This window comes from Panthera onca, chromosome B3 (genome assembly GCF_046562875.1).
Source record: "Panthera onca isolate mPanOnc1 chromosome B3, mPanOnc1 haplotype 2, whole genome shotgun sequence".
NCBI lineage: Eukaryota > Metazoa > Chordata > Mammalia > Carnivora > Felidae > Panthera > Panthera onca.
The window spans coordinates 51,330,427-51,356,974 of record NC_138344.1 but is presented as its reverse complement, the minus strand read 5'-3'; the positions used below and the strand labels follow the sequence as shown (position 1 = coordinate 51,356,974).

The window sequence follows — 26,548 nt, the reverse complement described above, 5'->3', positions numbered from 1 at the left end:
GCTTTCAGAATTTTCTCTTTATCCTTGTATTTTGCCAGTTTCACTATGATATGTCGTGCAGAAGATTGATTCAAGTTACGTCTGAAGGGAGTTCTCTGTGCCTCTTGGATTTCAATGCTTTTTTCCTTCCCCAATTCAGGGAAGTTCTCAGCTATTATTTCTTCAAGTACACCTTCAGCACCTTTCCCTCTCTCTTCCTCCTCTGGGATACCAATTATGCATATATTTTTTCTTTTTAGCGTATCACTTAGTTCTCTAATTTTCCCCTCATACTCCTGGATTTTTTTATCTCTCTTTTTCTCAGCTTCCTCTTTTTCCATAATTTTATCTTCTAGTTCCCCTATTCTCTCCTCTGCCTCTTCAGTCTGAGCCGTGGTTGTTTCCATCTTATTTTGCATGTCGTTTAAAGCGTTTTTCAGCTCCTCCTGACTGTTCCTTAGTCCCTTGATCTCTGTAGCAAGAGATTCTCTGCTGTCCTCTATACTGTTTTCAAGCCCAGTGATTAATTTTATGACTATTATTCTAAATTCACTTTCTGTTATATTATTTAAATCCTTTTTGATCAGTTCATTAGCTGTTGTTATTTCCTGGAGATTCTTTTGAGGGGAATTCTTCCGTTTGGTCATTTTGGATAGTCCCTGGAGTGGTGCGTACCTGCAGGGGACTTCCCCTGTGCTGTGGTGTATAACTGGAGTTGGTGGGTGGGGCCGCAGTCCGACCTGATGTCTGCCCCCAGCCCACCGCTGGGGCCACAGTCAGACCGGTGTGTGCCTTCTCTTCCCCTCTCCTAGGGGCGGGATTCACTGTGGGGTGGCGTGGCCCGTCTGGGCTACTTGCACACTGCCAGGCTTGTGGTGCTGGGGATCTGGCGTATTAGCTGGGGTGGGTAGGCAAGGTGCACGGGGGCAGGAGGGGTAGGCTTAGCTCGCTTTTCCTTAGGTGATCCACTTCAGGAGGGGCCCTGTGGCAGCGGGAGGGAGTCAGACTCCCTGCCAGAGGGGTGGCTCCGCAGAAGCACAGCATTGGGTGTTTGCCCAGAGCAAGCAAGTTCCCTGGCAGGAACTGGTTCCCTTTGGGATTTTGGCTGGGGGATGGGTGAGGGAGATGGCGCTGAGGAGCGCCTTTGTTCCCCGCCAAACTGAGCTCTGTCGTCCTGTCCCGGGGCTCAGCAACTCTCCCTCCCTTTGTCCTCCAGCCTTCCTGTTTTCTGAGCAGAGCTGTTAACTTATGACCTCCCAGATGCTAAGTCCCGCTTGCTGTCGGAACACACTCCATCGGGCCCCTCTGCTTTTGCAAGCCAGACTCGGGTGCTCTGCTTGGCCGGTGGGCTGGCCCTCCGCCCCGGCTCCCTCCTGCCAGTCCGTGGAGCGTGCACCGCCTCGCGGCCCTTCCTACCCTCTTCTGTGGGCCTCTCGTCTGCGCTTGGCTCTGGAGACTCCGTTCTGCTAATCCTCTGGCGGTTTTCTGGGTTATTTAGGCAGGTGTAGGTGGAATCTAAGTGATCAGCAGGAGGCTCGGTGAGCCCAGCGTCCTCCTATGCTGCCATCTTCCGAAGATCTCCTGCTTTTAAAAGTTTCTATCACTACTTTTTGCCATTTTAATTACTACGTGTCTTGGTGTGGACCTCCTTGGGTTGATTTTGTTGGAAGATCTCTGTGCCTTGTGAATCTTGGATTTCTGTTTCTTTCCCCAGATTTGGGAAGTTTTTTAAATACATTTCAAATGTATTTTTTCAAACACATTTTCTGCCACCCTTTCTCTCTCTTCTTCTAGGATCCCTATAATGTGAGTGTTACTATATTGGATGGTGTCATTGAGTTCCCTTTATCTATTCTCATTTTTTATTTTTGTTTTTCTTTTTGCTGTTCAGCTTGATTGGTTTACATTACTATGTTCTCCAGGTCACTGATCTGTTCTTCTCTTTCCTCTAGTCTACTATTTACTCCATCTAGTATATTTTAAATTTCAGTTATTGAGTTCTTCAGAATCTTGTGACCTTGCTGAATTCATCTACTAGTTCTAGAGAGTTTTTTTCTTTTTAAAAAATGTATATTCCTTGGGATTTTCTATCTAGACAATTATGTCAGGCACAAATTAGATATTTCTTTCTTTCTAATCTGAATTTTTAAATTTTTTCTTACTCTATGTACTCTATGTACTCTAGTATTATACAATACTATGTTGGATAAAGGAAGTGACAGTGGGCATCTTTGCCTAATTTCTGATCTCACAAAGAAAGGATTCGGTCTTTCACCATAAAGTATATTAGTTGTAGGTTTATTGTAGAGACTATCAAGTTGAAATTTAAAAAGTTTTGTTGTGTTAAATGTTATAAATATGTTGAACATGAGATATTGTCAATTTTCACTGAAAATGACTAAAGGGGCGCCTGGGTGGCTCAATCAGTTAAGCGTCTGACTTCAGCTTAGGTCATGATCTCATACTTCATAAATTCAAGCCCTGTGTAGGGCTCTGTGCTGACAGCTGAGAGCCTGGAGCCTGCTTCGGATTCTGTGTCTCCCTCTCTCTCTGCCCCTCTCCCATTCGCACTCTGTCTCTCTCTCTCTCAGAAATAAACATTAAAAAAAATGAAAATGTTGCCTTATATTCTTTTCAATTAAATATATTTCTTTAAATTTAATGGTCTTTGTCAGTCTGATATGTAAAAAATAGTGTCTCATTGTTAGTCTTTTTTACATTTTTATGTAAGCAAATTTATTAATTTTTCTTTATGGATTTTGGAATTCATAGCATTTCCAAAAAGCTTTCCTTATTCCAATTTTATAATTTTTTACATGTCATTAGATCCTCTTAAGATTTAATTTCTTTTTAGAACTGTGTCAGTACTTCATCAAAAGGTTTTCCTACACACAGAGTATCTTTGACAAAAAGCGCTCTTTCAGTTGAAATGTCTTTATCTTTTTCTATCAGAATAGAAAAATTAGAGTCTGTTTTAATTACCATCATGAAGAAATTACTCTTATAATAAAAATGTCTAAGGTGAATGTAGATAATCATTTAGAAAAATATATTGCAGTGTTGTGAGAGCTGCAGCATATGATGGTGAAACAGATTTTGAGCCATAAGACCTGGGTCTAAGTACTATTTTCACCTCTGGAATTGTGTGGCTTTAGACAGTTGCTTAATTCCCCTGGACCTCAATTTTCCCTTTGTAAAATGAAGGGGTCATATTAATCTAGAAGTTTCCATTTTCTTCTGCATATATTTGAATCTATGCAGAATTGTATTGTTAAATACTTAAGCCTGCAATATTAAATGGTGTAGAAAATTTGATCATATTTGTGTTTATCTACTTTATCTGCTGATGTGAAAAAGTTGTAAACAGTTTTTTTAGATTATAACACATACTCTTCTGTCTTAAATACCATTATATTGTTAATGCTTTTGCTATCTATTGTTCTGGAAAAATTAGACATTTTTTAAGAATTTTTTTTAACATTATTTATTTTTGAGAGACAGAGAGAGACAGAGCATGAGTGGGGGAGGGGCAGAGAGAGAGGGAAACACAGAATCTGAGGCAGGCTACAGGCTCTGAGCTGTCAGCACAGAGCCTGATGCAGGGCTTGAACCCACAAACTGTGAGATCATGACCTGACCTGAAGTCGGACATTCAACTGAGCCACCCAGGCGCCCCATGCAAAATTTGACATTTCAATGAAAAATTAGTAAAACCCACAGTTTACATTTCAAGGAAGCCAAATTATCTTATTTTTGTTCTCTTCATCATTTGGACTTGTCTGGAAATCATTTACTTGAAATGCCTGTGTACCTGTGGCTTGGTACTTAGATTGATGAGCTAATCTCCCCAAACACACATGTATCCACTGTGGTTTGTAAACATTTGGGTTTCAGTAATCTTACAGAATGTCTTTTATGTAAACCAGCAATAAAATGTAAACAACTTATTTGATCACATTGTTTACAATATGGAAATAATTTGGCAGAGGATATGATGGAACTCATTGAGGTGGGAAGCTTAAGTGGGTACAAAGGCTTCAGATGGGAAAAGTTTTATTTATGGGAATAACAGTACACAACTCAGTTTTTTGTTTTTCGTTTTTACCTCCCCTGAGAACATAGTGTATTTGCTAAACCTCAGAGAGCAAGCACCTATGTAGCTCATTCTTGGAGTTTGCCAAATAAACATTCTCGTAACCAAAAATCTATTCAGAATACTCAAATTCTTTACTTGTAGTTCTCAAAAATGTGGGAGAGATTCACATGTATAGTCCACTGAAACAGTTTTTAAAATCTTCACTCCTTTCCCACCTATTTCTTCACAATCCTCATCTGCCATAGGGCATTTTGATCTACAATTTACCTCAAATATCCTCCTAAGTCCAGCTTAATGCTGCTCTTCCTTCTCACCTCGCTTCCCAAATCTTTATTATGTAGATCAATATTTCGTCTTTTGGACTGGTGAGGAGGTGAAATTGGGCTGGAAAATGCAGTTATTTTCTTTGGCAGGGTGGGCTTAAAGAAAAGGCTGTGAGAACAATTTTGGTTGCATTATATTAACAATATAGCACAAACTAGAGGCCTACTTAATATTTGTTGAGTAAGTGAATGCACTCTGATCATTCTCATTATCCCAGAAATTGCCCTACTTAGTTAAAAAGAAAATCTAGAAATATTTTGAAATATCAGCTATATCCTGTTATCAAGCTGAATGGAAACAGATCTTAAATTAACTCAGCTGTAATCATCTTGGCTGGCATGTTAGAAGATTTTTCTTTTGGATGCTGAGTATGCAGCATTTAATACTCACTAAACCATGTCATTTTGCTTCAAGGGACAGAAATGGAGTGGCTTTTTAATAAAAGCAATATAAATTGCTTATATAAGTTATATAAGTTATATTGCTTTTATGAAAGCAATATTATATATTGCTTTTATTAAAAATAATTAGAGCTCTTCAATTGAAATACTTAGTTATAAGTCTAAAAAAATATGTAGAAGACCTATAGGAGAAAAACTGTAAAACTCTGATAAATAAAAAAAAAACTAAATAATTGGAGAGATATTCCATGTTCATGATTAGAAAGATTCAACACTGTCAAGATGTCAGTTCTTCCCAACTTGATCTATAGGTTCATTGCAATCCCAATCAAAATCCCAGCAGATTATTTTGTGGATAATGACAAACTGAATATAAAGTTTATATGGACAGGCAAAAGAGTCAGAATAGCCAACACAATATTGAAGGAAAGGACCAAAGTTGGAGGACTAGGACTACTCAACTTCAAGACTATGAAGATAGTGTAGTATTGGTGAAAAAATAACAAATATACCAATGGAACAGAATAAAGAGTCCAGAAATAGACCCCCATATACAGTCAATGATGTTTGACAAAGGAGTAAAAGCAATATAATGGAGCAAAGATAGTTTCTTCAACAAATGGTGCTGGAAGAATTGGACATCCACATGCAGAAAAATGAATCTAGACACAGACCTTACACCCTTCACAAAAATTAACTGAAATGTATCATAGATTTAAATATAAGCTATTATAAAGTATAAAACTATAGCCCCCCCTAGTAGATAACATAGGAGAAAAGTTAGATAACTTTGGGTATAGTGCTGCCTTTTTAAATACACCACCAAAGGCATGATCCATGAAAGAAATAATTGATAAGGTGGACTTCATTAAAGTTAAAACTTCTGCTCTGTGGAAGACAATCTCATGAGAGTGAGAAGATAAGACACAAACTGAGAAAATATTTGCAAAAGGCACATCCAATAAAGGGCTATTCTCCAAAATATACAAAGAAATTCAACAATAAGGAAACAAACAACTGGATTAAAAAATGGCTAAAGACCTTAACAGACACCTCACTAAAGATGATATAATAGATGGCAAATAAGAATATGAAAATATATTCAACATCATATCTCATTAGGGAAGTGCAAATTAAAACAACAATGAGATACCACTACATACTTATTAGAATGGTCAAAATCTGAAACACTGGTAAAATCAAATGCTGGAGAGGATGTGGAGCAACAGCAACTCTCTCATTCATTGCTAATGGGAATCCAAAATAGTACAGCTACTTTGAAGACAGTTTGGAAGTTCCTTGCAAAACTGAACATAATCTTATCATATGATCCAACAATCATGCTCCTTGGTAATAATCCAAAGGATTTAAAACTTATGTCCACATACTCAAAGAAATAGAAAAGCATTCCATGTTCATGGATTGGAAGAATAAATACTGTTAAAATGTTTATACTACCCAAGTCAATCCCTATCAAATAACACCAGCATTTTTTTGCAGAACCAGAACAAACAATCCCAAAATTTGTATGGAACCACAAAAGATTGTGAAAAGCCAAAGCAATACTGAAAAAGAAAAACAAAACTGGAGGCATCATGATTCCAGATTTCAAGATATATTACAAAGCTGTAATCATCAAGACAGTATGGTACTGGCACAAAAACAGACACATAGATCAATGGGACATAATATAAAACCCAGAAATGGACCCACAACTATATGGTTAGCTCATCTTCAACAAAGCAGGAAAGAATATTCAGTGGGAAAAAGTCTTTTCAACAAATGGTGCTGGGAAAACTAGATGGCGACCTGCAGAAGAATGAAACTGGACCACTTACTTACGCCATACACAAAAATAAATTCAAAATGGAAGAAAGATCTAAATGTGAGACAGGAAACCATCAAAATCTTAGAGAAGAACACAGGCAGAGATCTCTCTGACCTTGGCTGGAGCAACTTCTCACTAGACACATTGCCAAAGGCAAGGGAAACAAAAGCAAACATGAATTATTGGTACTTCATCAAGATAAAAAGCTCTGCACAGTGAAGGAAACAATAAACAAAACTGAAAGACAGCCTATGGAATGGGAGAAGATATCTGCAAATGACACATCTGATAAAGGGTTGGTATCCAAAATCTACAAAGAACCTATCAGGGAGGTAGAGAGTGTTTAAGAAATTGAATTATATTTTCAAGTTTTTAAGATCAATTTCATTTAATGCCCCCCAAAATGTTGTGTAATATTTGTATGTCTCTATTAGTGCAGATCCAGTGATATTTCTTTTGTCTGTTTAATCATATATGTATGCACATATATACATATATGCACATATACCTAATACATGCATTTGAAAAAAACACCATTATATCTACTTATTTCCAGACAAGTCAGAGAAACTTATTTAAACTAAAAACAATATAGCTGAAGTTAATGTATACATATGCTGAAAATTCAAAGCACAGCAGGGTATGAAATGAAAGATAAAACTCTCTCAATAAATATACTCCTCCCATCAGGAATCATTGTCAACTGTTTCTCATGTAGTCTTTTGTACATTAGAACATTTTTAAAATTCTCCATGTGTAGGCAGATATATGCTTTTTAATATTTAGTTTTATTTTTACCTATTGAAAAATTTATTTGTACAGTTGATATACAATGTTACATTAGTTTAAGGTTTATAACGTAGTGATTCAACATTTGTATACATTATGCTATGCTCACCACAAATGTAGAGAGATGGTAGCTTTAAAAAGATTTACACAAAAAGAATATACTACATTTACTACTGTGAGTCTTTTTTGTTTGTTTCATTTGCTAATATATTACAAATTTTTTTATGGTTTTATTTTTGAAAGACAGAGACAGAGCATGAGTGGGGAAGGGGCAGAGAGAGAGAGGGAGACCCAGAATCTGAAGCAGGCTCCAGGCTCTGAGCTGTCAGCACAGAGCCTGATGCAGGGCTCGAACTCACAGACTGTGAGATCATGACCTGAGCTGAAGTTGGATACCTGAGCCACTCAGGCGCCCCTCACTTGATAATATATTTTAAGCCCATTTCCATTCCATTTCAACAAGATCTACCTAATTTTGTCAGGGCTGTATAGCATTCCATTGCATAGACATAGTATAATTTTTATAAATAAAATTAAATGATATTTAGTTATATATAATTATTAGTTATATAGTTATATATATATATATAATTTTTTTCTATTGTAAGCAGTACTGCAGCTCATAGCCGTGTGTGTGTGTGTGTGTGTGTGTGTGTGCGTGTGCGTGTATGTGTGTGTGTGTATGAATATATTCCTAGCTATTGAATTACAGGGTAAAAGAGCATGCACAGTAAAATTTTAAAAATAGATTTACCAAAATGTTCCCATCCCAAATGTAAAGATTTATTCTAACAGTGTATGAGAATGCCCATTTCCCTACCCATCACAAAAAAAAAGTGTGCATATTGAGTAAATAAACTTTTGTTATTCTGGTAAAAATTCAAAGACAGGCATTTTGCTTTTCTTTTGACTTTTAATCTTGAAAGCTTTCTTCATTAAGGACTTGCAGCTCCCAGGAGGAGCTCTCTGGTCACCCCTGAACTGAGGATTAGCCTTCTCACCTAATCTTATCCCCAAAAATAATCCTTTGAAACAAATGGTGATGATTGGTGGGGTGGTGGTGGCTAGGTTCTGGAAGGGTAAGTGGTTTTAGATCAGATAAGGCTCATGATATTTTGTTATTCCATAGCAAGTGGAGGTGATTCATATTATTAGGTTCAAGTTGGCAAACTACAGGTCTATGAGAAGCAGTGTGGCTCCAGTATAAACAATGGAACATGCAGAAAGAGCCCAGGGTAGACTGATATAAGGTGGAGTCTACTGTGCATCTTTACATGCACTGCATCACTAGGTAGAGTCAAGTACATCTCAATTCACTAGGTTCTGTCTCAGGACAGGGCCTGATTAGTTTTGGAGGGCATCTACGGTAGGGAATAGATCATTTAAACCTTCTTTACTGTGCCAGGTACCTTGTAAGCCTTCCATATATGTGTGACTAATTGAATTGAACTCATAGGAGCTGCATTAAATGGCTATGGTGTTTTGGGCCCAGTCAATACAAGCTGATTGAGCATAGGGATCACTCTGAGGAAAGGGACTCACCAGTTAGGATCCAGAAAGGGTGTCCTCTCATTGTCACATTGGTTACACTCCTCTATATGCCATGGACTCTATAGATAATTTTTGGCTCTGATTGATGCCTCTTTATTTGTAAATAAATCATACTTTGGGAGTTCCTGGGTGGCTTAGTTGGATAAGGGTCTGCCTTTGGCTCAGGTCATAATCTTGTGGTTTGTGGGTTTGAGTACCACATTGGGCTGACAGCTTGGAGTCTGGACCCTGCTTTAGATACTGTGTGCATCACTCTCTCTCTCACTCTGCCTCTCCCCTGCTCACACTCTGTCTCTCTCAAAAATAAATACTTAAAAAAAATTTAAAAATTTTTCATATTTTCCAGGTTATACTTGCTTAGCAAATAGTAAAAAGTGGGGAAAAAAATCTCATCTGTATTATACCATAAAGAGATGGCCATTGTATTGACTGGCTCTAGTTAATTCTCTTCTGTGTATGTATTTATTTATCACATATTTTATAATTGTTATGAATAATTTAAGATACCAAAAGATACAAAAATATTACAGCCAACACGCAGGTACTCACTATCCTGCTTAAGAAGTAAAACATTGGGGGCGCCTGGGTGGCTCAGTCGGTTAAGCGGCCGACTTCAGCTCAGGTCATGATCTCGCGGTCCGTGAGGGCTGTGAGTTCGAGCCCCGCGTCAGGCTCTGTGCTGACAGCTCAGAGCCTGGAGCCTGTTTCAGATTCTGTGTCTCCCTCTCTCTGACCCTCCCCTGTTCATGCTCTGTCTCTCTGTGTCTCAAAAATAAATAAATGTTAAAAAAAAAAAATTAAAAAAAAAAAGAAGTAAAACATTGACCCATGCTGTTGAAGCTCCTTTTGCCCGTTTTTCCTGTCATGTTTCTTTCCCTCTCCCTAAGAGATAGTTGTTACACTGCTATATATATTCTTATATTTATATGCATCTATCATTATGTATTGTAAAATATTGATTTACATGTTTTTAAGATTCGCATAATTATTTTTTATGCAATTTGTATTTTTTAAAGTTTATTTATTTATTTTGAGAGAGTGCGCCTGTGAGCAGGTGAGGGGAAGAGAGAGTGGGAGAGAGAGAATCCCAAGTGGGTTCTGCGCTGCCAACACAGAGCTCAACGTGGGGCTTGAGCTCATGAACTGTGAGATCAGGCCTGAGCCGAAATCAAGCCAGATGCTCAGCTCACTGAGCCATCTAGGTGTTCCTGCAATTTGTATTTGATGCTTAATATGATTGTGAGAGGCATGTTGACGTAGCTCTAGTTCCTCCATTTTAATTGCTGTATAGTATTCCTCCACATGACCTGACTACCATTTATTCATCCATTCTCTTATTAGTAGTTAGTAAGTTGTTTTCATGTTTTGCTATTACAAAAAGTAAAATTTTCAGTGGTTGTCTCTTTATGTACTTGTAGAAAGTTTCTTTTGGGTTAAGTTTCTCTTAACAAAATTGAGTCCCTTATTTTATGCATTTTAATATAATTGAGGTCATCCTATATACACATATTTTTCCACTTACTATTAAGACATAAGGATTCCTCCTTGTTGCATACTTTTCATAAATAATTTTTTAATGTTTATTTTTGAGAGACAGAGAGAGAGAATGTGAACTGGGCAGGTGCAGAGAGAGGGAGGGGCAGAGGATCTGAAGCTGTGCTGATGGCTGAGAGTCTGATGTGGGGCTCAAACTCATGAATGGTGAGATCATGACCTGAGCTGAAGTTGGATGCTTAACTGACTGAGCCACCCAGGCTTTATGAAAAGCCACCCTTTTCATGAATATTTTTTAATGGTCATATAACATTCCAACATGTGAGTAGAATAACACATTCTGGTATTATTAGAAATCCAGGTTGTATCCAGATTTTCACTATTATAGATGATGCTCTGAATGAATTTGACTAGAAAGCTTTTTAGGTATTTTGGATGATTTCCTTAGGTTGGCTTTCTAAATAGTGAATTATTGGGCCAAATGGGATGTATGATTCTACAGCTTTTGCTACTACCTTGCCAAATTGCTCTTCAAAAGGCTCATAGTAACATTCTTGCCAACTAGCAGTGTACAATCTGAACCTGGAACTTGGAGGGCATTGTTGATGTCTTTTCCTGATTTAGGAGAGAGTGGTTCCAAATACTTCCTACAAGCAATTCAGAGTGTCCTGGACCAGAGGACACAGAAAGAGATGGGCACTAAATAAAAGAGCGAGAGGCTAAAATATTACAAGGTTTCTTGTCTAAAGGAGAGGACTGCTTCTCATACTGTTCCAGAGAGAACTGACTACAGGAAGGTGGGGCAAGACATCTAAAGATGCCTTGCATATTTGCTCAGAAAGTCCCTTTTTCCTCAGTGTCTTTCTTCTAGTATAGCTCATCTCTAACTTCCTTTTTGTCTCCTTTTCTCTTTTGATTTTCAGGTAAATGATAATATCTGCAGATAAAAACATGGGAGTCAGAAATCTTTTAAAGAAACTGAATCTTTTTTCTTAGAAGATATTATCTGTCATTTTGTTTATAATACTCAATTACAGTCAACAAATATTAGGCATCTGCCATATCCCACGCTAGGATACAATGGTGAACAAAATATATTATGATAGTTTATTATTGTTAGCATGAATCCTATGATAGTATATTGAGTATATACCCTGTACGATAACCATACTTGTTGTAGAGAGTAATGGCAGTCATGTCTATCATTAGCAATACTAATAAAGATTACTACACTGACTAGCAGTGTCTGCGAATTTGTTGTGTTGACAAGTGTTTTTCTGGGCACTGCTGGAAATGAGATGTATAGGCAGATATTTTTCCTGGAGTTTCCAGATCTTTCATTGCTGAGCAGGCATGCCAGATTGGTTGGTTATTAAAACTGGCATGGTGCCCTGTGGGGCTAATGTGTTAATGACAAGTAGTGCTTCTCTTGAGCATTGGCCCTGCCCCTCATTAGTGTCCCCCAGGATCTGCCGCTGCCACCTTGGGTCTCCATTCTGCCCCCAACATTCCACTGAAAGCCTCCAGGAGTGGGGTTTCAGTGCTGCTCATACATCATAGGTGAGTCTTTAAAAAGGGATCTTAAAGATGGCAGGATAATTTAATGGCCAAATGTAATATTTGTAGCTCCAGAGGCTAAGATAATGATGAAAGCAATGAAACCTTAGGGTCTGGAGCAGGGTCTTTCCACCGAAGAGGGTGAAGAAGGTTGTGGAAGTATTTATTTATTTTTATTGTTTTGAACTTCCTTTGAATGTTCATGTATTTGCTAACAGGTCATGAGGGAAGGAAAGATATAAAAGTAGCTAAGAGGGAACTATGGTATTTTGAATTGGTATGGTGGTGTGGGTGGTTTCATTGTATGAAAGTAGAAGAAGGATGGTGGAAACTAGAAGAGGGGTGACCTACTCAATAGACCTGTGCAAACCTGACCACACAGGCCAGTTGGGGAGCCTGTTAGCTACAAATACCATGTTCCAGTTGTTCATGGAGAGGGCTTTCTCAGGCTATATTATACTTTGAACGGTAAGGGCAATTTTTATGCCCTCTATGCACACATTCCCAACAAGGGTTTATTGTTACACAATTGTTAAGAGTTAATGATATATTTATTGCACTGTTTCAGCTTTTGGCATTTGTCAACACTTTTCAATAATAATACTGGGCAAAAAAATGATTGCTGAGACCTCACATTATTAGTGAACTGATTTTCTAAGCTCATAGAATTTAAACACTCTTGGAAAAAATTTCTCAATATAAAAAATTGTATCTGATCTGTTAATTTTATAAGCGTATTCATTATTACTATTATTAAAACTAATGAATTCAACTTGGCATTGGATCAACATATAATTAGAGGAATAAAATTCACTCTGAATGCTGAACTCATTGGGAATGGATAATTTGACTACTCTAGCCAGTTCTATTATTAATTTCGGGGTTGTTCAGTTCAGCTTCAATTAAAATCAAACATTTATTAGTTTCAATTGAATTGAATTGTTATCTTTGAATAAGTAATGTGGGTAATATATGCACAAGGTAATATATGCAATGATAATAAAATTCAAACAGTATAAAATGGTATACAGAGAGAGTAAGTCTCTGTCCCATCACTGACCCTGTGTATCTGCCCTCTCCTCAATGGCAATCACTTTATCAGTTATGTGAGTGTGTGTATGTGTGTGTGTATCCATTGAAAGATGTATCAGAGACCAATCTATCTGTTTTTCTATCTTATCTCTATCCATATGTGATTTTATTTTACATAGATAGCAATATGGTATAAACATTTTTCTCCTTCTGCTTTTTAATTAATATTATACCTTGTTCATAGTTTCATATCATTTTTTTTTGTCCATTGAGGAATCTTATTTGCACATCTAGTACATTCCTAGAAGAAGAATCCTAGGATTTTCTCTCCTGAGTATTTTCATCTTGCTTCTTCATGGTCCAGGATGCCAGCTGAGGTTAGTACAATGAAACCAAATTGGTGAGATGGGAGCAGATTATTCTGCCATTTTTCTACATCTTTGAGCTGTACATCAAATCTGGGGCTGATCACTCCATACTTGTTTAATCTGCCCATGAGGTTCCCAACAATTTTCCCAGTTCTATGATCATCAACAATTTCAAATTCGCCAATGTAACCATGGTTCATCGTTACAATTAGAAACTGGATGACTTTGGAGCATGGCCTGATAACAACCTGGCATTTGCCTCTCTTTTCAGCATTGTTAATGCTCTTGAGAGCATCCACCAGGACATTCATGTGTACCATTATGGTGGCACAGACAGATGGTGGAAACAGTTTTCCTATCTTTTTTGAAAAACTGTTGAGCATTTTACTATAACCCAAAAATGTATGGAGTACCTACCATGTTCTAAGTATTGCCTGGGAAGGAAAGATGAATATGACATGTTTCTGTCTCCCAGGGCTTATGTTCTGGTGGAAAAGAAGATATATCTCTGGGTGATTATAAAAAAGATAGGCTGTAGGTGTGCTGTAAGAATGGTGGGAGCAGAGTTAAAAGAATGAACCTATAAGAAAAAGATTAATTCTATTTGGAAGACATGAGAAGTTCTCCCAGAAGTAGAAGCTTTGAAAAAGATATTGAATAATTGGTATATCTCTGATGGGTGCAGATGTGGGTTAAGGGTTTCCAAGCAGGAAGGGGGAGAAAGGGATGCATGCTAAATCTGTTCAGGGCACAGTAACTATGTGATGTGGTTTGGATATCAATTTGGTGGTGGTAGTGGGCATGTTTGTGGGAGAATGGGAGTGAGAGATAGAGTTGGTTTGTTGCTTTGAATGTCAGAGTGAAGAGCAAAGCTGTGTGTGTATGTGTGTATGAGAAGTGGGTGGAGATGAAGGAGGGAAGGCTTTTGTGTAGGCCAGATGTAGGGAGAGCCTGAATCTGAGCACGTTTTGTGGGAGGAGAAAGGAAGAGATGAATTCCTGAGATATCACAGAGCTAATTTTTCTTATGAATAAAGGTTGGCAGCTTTGTAACATCATTAGCCATTCTAAATCTATTTCCTGATGAACTTGGAGTTTTGAATTCCTAATGAGGACAATCTGACTGACAGCCCATTTAGGATAATACACCTTAATAGAAAAGTCAAACACACTTACTTTAACAGAGACATGCAACACCATTAATTTGCAGAAGAAAAATAACTGTAGGTTGGCATCCCTTACTATGTAGTTATCATGGACATGGCTGATTGGAAAAAGCACTGAAGAATTGTGTGTGTGTGTGATTCTGAATTGAAACAAGGAACACACATCTATGTTCAATTGTGCCACTACTTGCAAAGGTGATTTCTACAAGTGAGAGTGCTAGAAAACCTTTAAAGGGTAAAAAATGAAGGAAATAAAATGCTCCAGATAACCTTAAGAGCGAAGTATAAATGACACTTTGCAAGCCAACTTCATTAGCCTGTCTTCAGCATGAGCGCTGTGGTGACAAATCGACATTACTTGTTTTTTTTTCATTATTTGGAATCTCTCACAATTCCAAGTGGTTCTTGGAAATGGGAAGCTAGACAATTAGCACATGAATTTGTGAAATTCAAATTGACTAGATTCTCAAAACAGCTACTTAAAAAAATTATAGTTTGTTTTTTTTTAAACTACTTCTGTCTTTACCCTACAGGGACACATACATGTAGCACAGTAAGTGAAATTAATATCCTTTTTTATGTGCCCCTAATAAATAGTTTTTTTCCCTGAGCAAGTGGCTACTTGCAAGACCTGTCAAATATTTCAAATTACTGGCTGGAGTGATGCTCAGGTGAATGGTCCACTGACTTTGTTTCGCACAAGCCACTTTAAAAGTTCAAGGCAGGTGGTAAGTCACACCAAAGATTCCATGAGTCCTCACTATACTCAGGGCTGGGGATTAGAGGTTCCGTAACTTGGGAATTGTAACTATGTTGAGTGGGGACAAGTGGCTGGAACTAGGCAAACTTCATGTTCCTTGGACATCAGTATGGCCAGGAATGGTAAGGGGAAGGCATTGAGGTGCACAAGTTATTGGCAAGATGAGTCATTGCCCAGCTTCCAAAAACAATGCAGAAAGTCCCATTTGCAGTTTCTTTTATCCCTGACCTACCTCTGAATACCTCCAGAGTCAGATATGTGCAATTGTTAGAAGGCTTCTGAAATATTATGTTGATTTCTGCTTCCTTATGATCCATTTGTCCTAGCACTACCCAGAAACCAGAACTTTAGGATGCATAAGAAACAGCTAGGGATGCTTTTCCCTTTTCTCTTTTCTTAAATATATTTATTATGGAAAACTTTAAACATGATACAACAGTAGAGAAAACTATAAATAAAAAAACTATGTCTTCCTTATCCACTCTCAATAGTTGTCAATATATCAATGTATTTATCCTCTCTCCTGCTTTTTTTTTTTTTTTTTTTTGAGAGAGAGTGTGCAAGTGGAGGAGAGGGGCAGAGGGATAGATAGAGAATCTTCAGCAGGCTCCAGGCTCAGTGTGGAGCCCAATAGGGACTCCATCCCATAACCCTGGGATCGTGACTTGAACTGAAATCAAGAGTAAGACTTTCAACGGACTAAGCCACCCAGGTGCCCCCCTCCTGCTTTTTTAATGGAGTAATTTAAGGAAAATCTCAGTCATACAGTTTGATCTGCATATACATTAATATGCATCTTGGCCAGATGACAACTTTATTTCTATACATTCATAACAGCATTATTACACATAACAAAATTAACAATAATTCTCTAATTTAGGTAGTACCTAATCCATATTCATGTTGTCTGGTTGTCTCCAAAATGTCTTCTAAAGGTGGTTTCTACACATTATACATTGCACTGAATTTTATATTTCTTAATATAAATATATTTTATATTTCTATCTATGACAGTCCCCCCCATCCATTAAAAAAGTATTATTTGCTGGAGGAACTAAATCATTCATTTTACAGAATGTGCTACATTAAAGATTTGGCTGATTGTATCATTATAGTAAATTTTAAATAGTTTACCCTGTTTCCTATTAACTGACAGTTACTTATATAGGAGACTTATTTAGATTTAGTTCCATTTTGGGGGCAAAAATACATGACAGATGGTGCTGTGTGCTTCCTACTGAGTCACAGCAGAAGGAGTCCCACATTTAGTGGTGTTGAGATTGATCCATGGATTCAGGTGTTATACCCCTGAATGCACTGATGCATTGGTCTGGCCCAGACCTCTGAATCAGAATCTCTGATAGAATAGCCCAGGTGACCCATGGACCATTAATATCTGAAAAACATTGTTCTAGTGAGGCATTCTGAGGTGGGAGAAGTTTTGGGAAATACAGTGTGTGATGATTAATTTTATGTGTCAAGTTGACTGGGACATGGGGTGCCCAGACATTTGGTCAAACATTATTTCTGGATGTGTCTGTGAGGATGTTTCTAGATGGGATTAACATTTGAATTGGTAGACCAATTAATGCATATCACCTCCCTCCTCAGGGAGGACCTCATCCAATCAATTAAGGATATGAATAGAACAATCAGGCTGAGTAAGAGGAAATTCTTCCTACCCAACTGAGCTAGAACATCAGTCTTTTCTACCCTTGGACTCAAACTGAAAACTTGACTCTTTGAGCCTCCTGGCTTTTAGACTAGAACTTATACCATTGGCTCTCCTTATACCATTGGGTCTCCCATTTGCCAGCTGTAGGTCTTGGGACTTCTCATCTTCCATAATTGAATGATCCAATTCCTTATAATAAATCTTTCTTTCTATCTCATTGGTTCTGTTTCTCTGAAGAACTTGGACTAATATACTGTACTAAACAATGCAAAATATGGTTTTTTTACTGCAGGACCTCTCAGATTCTTTAATACATGCTAATGTGTATTGTAATTTTCCAAGCAGGGGGATGGTTTGTAGAATTTTCTAGACTAATGTGACCAAGAAACCTTTTATGATCATGCATCTTGTGAGGTTGGTGTTCCACCTGTTTACAGTAAACAAAGCTTTGATGTGTAGAATAAACCTCCTTAATTTTCCATCTGCCAGCTCTTCAGATATTTTAAGGTGGCAGTTTCTATCCTTAGACTTCTCTTTTTTAGGGTGAATTTCCTAGGACTTCCAAGTTTTCCTTATGTGCTTACTCTCACATGTTCTTTTTCCTTTTCTCTTTTTGGAGTATTCTCTGGTTAGTCAAATCCTAAATAGTTGTGGCTTACCTTTTGTATGTTGTGAGGACTATGAAGAAGGCCTTAAGGAAGGCCTTCAGAAACAGCTGGTGTTTGCCTGGTTCAGAAAAAGTAGGACCTCTAGCTGGTCAAAATAAGCTTTTGGTACCTCAAATTATGTGCTCTTCTCAGAACTATCTCTAGCAGTTAGTGCTGCTTCATTTCTTTAAAGCTTTTAACAAAAAAGATAATTTATTGGTTCATGGAATAGTACCTTCAGGTATGGTTTGACCAGGGCTCAAATGGAGAGACCTGACTTCTCTCCATTTCTCTGCTCTCCTTCCTTAGTCTTCTATTCTCAGGCAGACTCTCCTTTGGTGGTTATAGGATGGCTGCAGTGACCCCCAAGGCCTTGTCCTTTCTCATTCATGTCTAGCAGAAAAGAGCAGAGTCTGCTTCTTGTGAGGCTTTAACCTTTAGATACTTCCATCTGATGAGAGTTTATCTGGATGGAAACAGATGAGCCTTTCCTTTTTATTTCCCAATTTGAGTATATATCCAAAGACACAGACTCTTGCACATGTTTTAAGTGCCTAGAAGCAGCTGAAGCTGCTGAGAAGCCAGAGAAATTCAACATCAGTGGGTGAGGAGGGCCTCAAACTTTACTGTGGTCAGCCCCTGGTCTTTGGTTGTTCAATAATTTACCCACCTGCCTTCCCTCCTCCCAACCCATTTTTTAGCTGAAGCCCAGAGAGCTTAGGTGATTTTTCAGATATCACACAGACAGCTGTGGGGCAAAGCTGTGCCAGACGCTCTTTTCTACAAAGGCTGGGACTACATGTTATGTGGGAAATCCCACTTATGAACTTTATTTCTTGGGCAAATGTTTGAAGGTGCTTTTTAATTCTGCAATATCAGAAACTGATTTCCCTTATCAACCCTGAATGTACCCTTTGTTTTGGAGGCCAGTCAGAAGGGGCAGCAGCTATTACTCACTGGCTGTCCTTTGGACCTTGGCTCCACGAGATGGGGGGCTGCAAGGCTTCCTGAGTGGGCAGGGTTTGTGAGTTCACGATCTTGTGGATGGCTTATATCAGACCTTTAAAAAGGACAGAGTTGAGAGAAATCTAAGTTTAAGAAACTCTGGGGTATGATATATATGGAACTTAAATGTTATATATACTTACACACACGTGTATGTGTATGTACATATATATATATACACACACACACATATATATACATATATATATAATTTTCCTAATCTTTTCAGCTCATCTACCTTATTTTTTTTCTTGCTCCTTCCTAGTCCTTTACATACTTATTCACAGAGCAAGAGTGTTGAAGAATGGTCAAGGATAATGAGTCTACCATAGCATAAGTCTAGGTTCAAATCCCGGTGCAGCCACTTACTGGATGATTGTAGGCAAACTGCCTAAATTTCTACACGTTTGGTTTTGAATCTGCAAAATGAAAATACTAATACCACTACTACACATATCAGCTGATTTTTGTGATTGTTAATGGGGATAATGCTTATCAAGGGTTTAGTATAGTGCATAACCCACATACTACGTAGACATTAGCTCTTATACTATCATAATTATACTTTCTACATAGTTATAATTATTGTGTAGACATCCTTTTTCTGTATTCATGTAGTATGTGATCAACATGAAACATTTTATCTGAAATAATTAAAAATTTTTACAGAAAGAATTTCTTGGGAAATCCAGGATATTTTACTTCTTAGCACTGCGGCACAATTTCCTGCCCTGAGGTCACATTTTGAGTCCGCAGCAGCTCTTGATTATTTTGGGTCCACTCTCAGCAATTGGGCAGCAGCTCCTCCTCTCCTTTCTTTGGCAGCTGGGGCAGTGCTGGGTCAGGATGCACAGAAACCATCTGCAGCCAGTGGCTTCAGGGAGCAGTGCATGGTTGATCAGAGCCTTGACCTGGTTGGCTCCACCTGACTTTCTAGGAACTCCCACCTTTTCCCTCACCATTGTAGCTGGGTAGATAAGATTTTATGGTATGTGATAACAATGGGATCTTGCATTTAGAGTGTCTTTCTTTTTCTCTTTTATTCCAAGGTGTTCTCTTGAAAGGGCAAATATTCATCTTTAAGTAGTAGCATTCCTGTGAAGTTAAAAGGGATAGAGAGGCAAAGAGAAAATGAACTCCTAGATAATTCCATGATAGTTGGACCAGGGTGTGGCTGGACAAGTTGGGGATAAGAGGAAAGCTAACTGTCAAACTCTCCTGCCCCTCTATTCTCTCAGATCCTTTCTTCTAGAAGATGCTATCTGAACACTTACGAATGTAAGGCCTGGAATCATTCTGCTACTTTAGCTCCAAGTGCCTAGGCAAAGTGGTCAAGATGGTAGAACTTGTCTCTCACAATCTTCTGGGTCCTGTGGGTGCCTCCTCACCTTGCCTCTACCCATCTACCAAACAGCCCAGGCATGGAATGTTCCCTAGGCTATTTAGATTAAACCAAATCACAGGTTCTAGTGATGTAACATGTTACCCTTTCTCGGAAGTTCATGTTTGTAAAGGGTTATCTGGAGAGAGGGGAATGCTTGCTACTCAGAATTAGGAGACTTGGACTACATTCCTGTTGACGAGCTGGTTGATTTGGGGCTAAATATCAACGTCTTTTGGCTTCACTTTCTCTTATTTCAAGCAAAAAAACTTAATTAGATGGTGTTAACATCTAGAACTTAGTTTCCTGTGAGTATCTGTATATGTGAAGCAAGTCATGGGGTTAGGGTATACTTTTTAGTTAATCAATTAATCAATCAGTTAATTACATTAGAAAAAATTTTATTCTAGTATAGTTAACATATGGTGTTATATTAGTTTCGGGCGTACATTAATAGTTATTCAGCAATTCTATACTCAGGCTTCATCACAGTAAGTGTACTCTTAATCCCCTTGGCCTATTTCACCCATCCCCTACCTGCCTCCCCTCTGGTAACAATCAGTTTGTTCTTTATAGTTAAGAGTCTGTTTTTCTGGTTGTCTCTTTCTTTGTTCATTTGTTTTGTTTCTTAAATTCTACCTATGAATGAAATCATATGGTATTTGTCTTTCTCTGACTATTTCACTTAGCATAATATACTCTAGATCCATCCATGTTGTTGCAAATGGCAAGATTTCATTCTTTTTTATGGCTAAGTAATATTCCGCTGTATATACATACCACATCTTCTTTATCATTCATTTGTTGATGGACATTTGGGCTGCTTTCATAGTTTGGCTATTGTAAATAATGCTGCAATAAACACAGGGGTGCATGTATGGCCTGCCTCCCCCACCCCCTGTGTTTTCATGTTCTTTGGGTAAATACCCAGTAGTGGAATTGCTGGATCATACAGTAGTTCTATTTTAAGTTTTTTGAAGAACCTCCATAGTGTTTTCTATAGTGACTATACCAGTTTGCATTTGGGATAGGGTATACTTTTGAGTAGAAGGCCTTTCTGGTACCTTCCAAATAAGTGACGGTCTATATATCCTGCTTCATGTTCCTCTCCTGAGAACCGCCAGAAATTTGGGGAGCTCAGAGTGCCCCTCTAAGGCATCAGTGGGGGACAACTAAATGGATTATTCTTGGAAAGGTATAAGGAACAACCAGAGGAATGAACCATATCCTGCCTCTGAACATGGCACTGTTCTGAGGCAAGGGAATAGCATGTGGATTATTATTTCATTCATATATATATATATATACATATATATATATATATATATATATATATATATACGTATATATATATATAAATTTCACACATTTCTGTCTGGCCATATTTTTGGGACCCACCCCCCCCCCAACTTGACAGTGGCCAAGCTGAATTCTCAGGACACAAAACAAGACAAACAAGAAGGCAATAGCTATTCCTGGGAGAGAAAGAATCAATAACCAATGTTTTTTCCTGCCAACCTGAATTTGGAAAGAAAGGTACAGCATGAAATTTTACCTTCCTCTTTCAACCAGGCACCACAGACAGAGATATGGGATAGTTGACTTTGTTAAGAATTCTTACCATGTACTGCCTTCTGCCAGTTTCCCAGGGTGCTGTCTGCAGGCTCCATAGTGAGCGCGGTGTCCCATTGGGTCTCATCTTGGTCACCAGAAACTACACAGGAGGAAAAATAATTCTTCCTCTATGCTTTATAGTGAGTACCTGGCTGAGATCTCTTTTTCTCTAGGGTACCTTGTAAATGGATCAGCTTAGTTAAGATGGTTAAAAGTTCCCCACTGTGGTCACTAAAATTCAAGATGACTTTTGGTAAGGTTAACCTACTTGCTCAACTGTAAAACAAAATTTTATTCATCTAAGGCCTCACACTGGGCCTAGTCCAGTTTAAGTCAGACCCACTCTGATCCTGGGCTCAGTCCAGTTTCTAAGTCAAAACCAGTACAATGCCAGACCCAGTCTGGGTTTTGAGTTGGAGCCAGTCTGACTCTGGCCAGTTTACAGACCCACTTTAGAAAAAGAAATGCTCAAACAAGTCTGAAAGCTCTAATGCTAAAAGCTGCAGAGCTAGGATCCGAAAGACACTTATCCACTACCTACAGAGACAGTGAGAAAGCAGTGAGCTCAAGAGGTTCAACAGGCGCCTATATGTCTGGTTGCTCATTGCCCTTGGGGGTTATCAGGAGTCTCTTTTGGTTCCCTCTTCTGACAAGAGAACTGCTAGAAGATAAACTGAGGCATATGAAAAATTTTAATACTGGGTGAAATAAGTCAGTCAGAGAAGGACAGATATCATCTTTTCACTCATATGTGGATCTTGAGAAACTTAACAGAAGTCCATGGGGGAAGGGAAGAGGAAAAAAATTAGTTACAAACAGAGAGGGAGGGAGACAAACCACAAGAGACTCTTAAAATCAGAGAACAAGTTGAGGGTGGATGGGGGGGGGGTGGGGGAGAGGGGAAATGGGTGATGGGCCCTGAGGAGGCACTTATTGGGATGAGCACTGGGCGTTGTCTGTAAGCCAATTTGACAGTAAATTATATTTAAAAAAAAAAGAAAAATTTTAATAATTTGAGCAAAAATCAATTCAAATTGGGCAGCACCAAACCAGAAGTGGTTAGCAGAGCTCCCCATTTCAAATTTATTAAGCACGCATTGGACTAGATCTTCCAGGGAAAGTAGGTTCCAGTCTTTGCTTTCCACCAACTTTGAAGTTAAAACTTTGCCAATGGAAGTATAGATGCTCTTGAAAAAGATTTGCCTCTTTAGTGACATCTGTTTTCCTGTCTATCTGATAATTTTGGTCTTGTCTATACACTGCATCAATGGGGACAGGGTGAGCTTAGTCTTTTGACTTGACCTCTGGCTTCCTTTGTGCTGTTTTTAACTTTTTCACAGGTTTGGTTTGCTGGATTTTTCTCCCTTTCCCCCCCTTCCTCTTTCCTTCTTTTCTTTCTTTTTTCCTCTATATCTTCTTTTATCTGCCTTTTCTCACTTCCTCTCTTCCTTCTAACACAATTTTATTCAATTACAATACATTTTATTATATTCCAATATAATTTTGTCTGTGTGAAAAAGGATAAATAAGCCACAGATAGTCATAGGCAAATAGTTAAAATACAAAGCAATATATGATATTGTAAATTTATATGCAAAGAGAATTGGTTGTATAATTAGATAAGAAAACCTAACTTTGACTAAGGTTTAGGGGAAAGGTTTCACAAAAGAGGTGAAATTTAGTATGTGTCTTAAAGGCTGTGTAGTGGAAGAGAGAGGTATCCATATGTGTGATGGAACCAGCAAGTCTGGAGAACAGCAGCAAGTTTGGAGTGACAGAGAGCATTAGGTATGTGAAGAACTGATTAAGGTAGGAAAGATAGGTCAAACCAGGTTCTGAAGAGGTATTCAAAACTTTATTCTTTCCAAAAGCTCCCAAAGACAGTGCAAAGTTCCCAAACAAGAAACACGCATGATGAGCTCTGAATTTTATTTAAAGCTCAAAATTATATTATCAAAAGAGATGATGATAATACTAATAGCTGGTGTTTACTGTGCATTTACTATACAGAGACACTATGTTAGCTACTTTATATCCATTATTGCATTCAATTCTTATGATCACATCACAGTGTGGGAGTGTTATGGACTGAACTGTGTCCCTCTCAAATTTATTTGTTGAAGTCCTAACTGCCAGTAACTCAGAATGTAATCCTATTCAGAGATAAGGTCTTTTATTTTTAAATTTTTTAATGTTTATTTATTTTTGAGAGAGACAGAGAGACAAAGCACGAGCAGGGGATGGACAGAAAGAGAGGAAGACACAGAATTCGAAGCCGACTCCAGGCTCTGAGCTGTCAGCACAGAGCCCGACACAGATCATGAACTCACAAATTGTGAGATCATGACCTGAGCAGAAGTTGGACACTTAACCAACTGAGCCACCTAGGCACCTCTGGAGATAAGGTCTTTAAAGAGGCGATTACATTAAAGTGAGGCCATCTGAGTGAGCTCTAAGCCAGTCTGACTAGCAACCTTACAAGAAAAGGAAATTTGGACATACAGAGAAATACCAGGGATGTGTGAGCACAGAGAAAAGATTGTGTGAGGACACAGGGAGAGGGCAGCCATCTGTAAGCAAAAGAGAGTCCCCAGAATGAAATCAACCTTGCCAATAGCTTGACCTTGGACTCAGTCACCAGAGCTGTGAGAAAATAAATACTGTTGTTTGAGCTATGTGGCCTGTGGTATTTTGTTATGGAAGCCCTAGAAAACCAATACAGGATGGGTGTTATCCCCATTTTGTAGCTGAGGTGACCAAGGCACAGACAGCTATTTCCTCATGATTGCACAGCGAACACATGGAAGAGATGGAAAGAGCCCTAAGTCACTATACATACCCCAAGGCTGCCTTGGAATCCCAGAGGGGCCCAGAGACTGTGAGGAGTATAAGGCATTAATCCACTTGTAGTTTTAAAGGTGATATAAAGGGGTGGTAGAAGGATAAGCTTGAGGGACCCATGCTTAATGCTAACTGTTGCCCAGACACAATTCATTTGGAAACATGATACCTAACTCCTCTGTTTTCCCTTTTATTAGTAATGTCACAAAACAATTCCATAGTTTCTCTCTAGATCAACGGTGAGAATCTGGAGGTATATTTTAAAACTCAGGAAATAGCCCATATTAAGATGATTAAGAAAGATCTACGAGGCTTCCTTCCTTGCTGTAAACTGTGTACTTTATGTTAAAATTGATTACCGTCATCATTCATATGGCAGATGTTGATGAGTGTCACCCTGAATCTTCAAGACATCAGATCATCCAGCTATCAGGCTGGTTTTTCAGAATGCACAATTTTGGTTTTCCAGTGTATAATTCAGTGTCAGAAGAGTTTATGTGCCGCTTAAGCCCCTGCAGCCTATAGATAGGAAATACATTCAAAATGCAATAATTATGTTTTTAGAGTGCTGGGTCTGTGCTAATAAATCAGAGAGGAAAGTCTGGCAGGATTGGAGACCAGTGCTAAGGACAATAATGTCAAGATTCTAGCGAGGAGGATTGGAGGTCTGTACATAGTTGGGCGGGGGCTGATATTCAGCAACTGGATACACAGTCACTTGTGAATTCCATGTCTTCTTGTCCTTTTTCATGAAAGGAAGGGAATTTACAAAAGCCTTCCACTATTGGGGGAGCACTGGAGTGTAGCAAAGATTTATGAATGAATACTCTTTTTTAGTTCTTTCTCTGCCTCATCCTTCCTCATCCTTTAATTTCATTCCCATTTCTATTTGATAAACAAGTGGGAAGAAAAGACTATAATATTTGTAAAAAAAAAAAAAAAAAGCACATGTTAGGAGACTTGGGATTTAGTTCTGACTTTGCTAATTGGTATGTGACCTTGGGGGAGTCAATTTGCCTCTCTGAGCCTTCATTTCTGACTATATAAAATGAAGGGGATAGATTATGTAATTCTAATATTTGATGATTCCAACTTCTCTTTGTTCTATGAAAAAAAGTTGAAATAAAAAAGGCTGAAGGCTATCAACTAGCATGAACTGTTAGTGTCGGGGTCAATCCTCCTAGGAGAGTTGGTGATGTGCTCCTTTGTTTTGACTATCTTCTTTCTCCACTGTTTCTCCTTTTTCTTTGTTTTCTCTGGTTCACATTTTATTTATTTATTTAATATAATTTTTAATGTTTTATTTCTTTTTTGAGAGAGTGACAGAGCGTGAGGGGCAGGGGGAGCAGAGTGAGAGTGTGAGAGAGAGAGAGAGAGAGAGAGAGAGAGAGAGAGAGAATCTAAAGCAAGCTCCAGGCTCCGAGCTATTAGTACAGAGCCTGACGTGGGCCTTGAACCCATGAACTGGGAGATCATAACCTGAGCCGAAGTCAGATGCTTAACTGACTGAGCCACCTAGGCGCCCCTCTCTGGTTCCCATTTTATATAAATGTGGGTGCCCCCCAGGCCATGCTTCAGGCATTTCCCAATCCTAACCTTGTCTATCAAATCTTGACATTTCTGGGTCCTCTTCTCCTCCCTGAGCACATTCAGGTAAAAGAAACAAAATAGAGAAATATTTTCATAATTAGGATGTAAATGATTTATTTTCAGCAGGCATCATTTTTTAGATGCCTACAGCCTCTTCAATCCACTATTGAGTCCCACTATGTGCAAAGCACTCTGTTATTGACAATAGGGATTTAGATAGATAAGATGGGGACCCTGCCCTCAGGATGCACACTTGAGGTAGGGACACACACTACTGACTGTGATGTAACCTGGTCTGTGAGGAAAAGAGGAAAGCCCATGTTGGGTCTTGCTAGTTGACAGGATGGATTTTGAAAAGCAGCAGTGGGTGGAGGGGTAGGCAGGTCAGTTACAGGAGACCTTTAGGATAAAGGCCCATGGCAGGCAGCAATTTCAAGTGTATTTAGTGAAA

At 38.5% G+C, this 26,548-nt stretch overlaps 1 long non-coding RNA gene and 1 pseudogene across 1 annotated transcript; both read right to left on the bottom strand.

Moving 5' to 3' along the window:
- Positions 1-13,391: 13,391 nt before the first annotated feature.
- LOC132668386 (small ribosomal subunit protein uS8 pseudogene) lies at positions 13,392-13,802 on the bottom strand (annotated as a pseudogene).
- Positions 13,803-16,125: 2,323 nt separating this feature from the next.
- On the bottom strand, positions 16,126-25,000 carry LOC132669096 (uncharacterized). The gene is made up of 3 exons (XR_009606001.2): positions 24,867-25,000; positions 21,674-21,766; positions 16,126-19,766 (listed from the first exon to the last, which is right to left on the bottom strand). It is a non-coding gene; the product is annotated as an uncharacterized LOC132669096 (long non-coding RNA).
- Between the last annotated feature and the right edge of the window lie 1,548 nt (positions 25,001-26,548).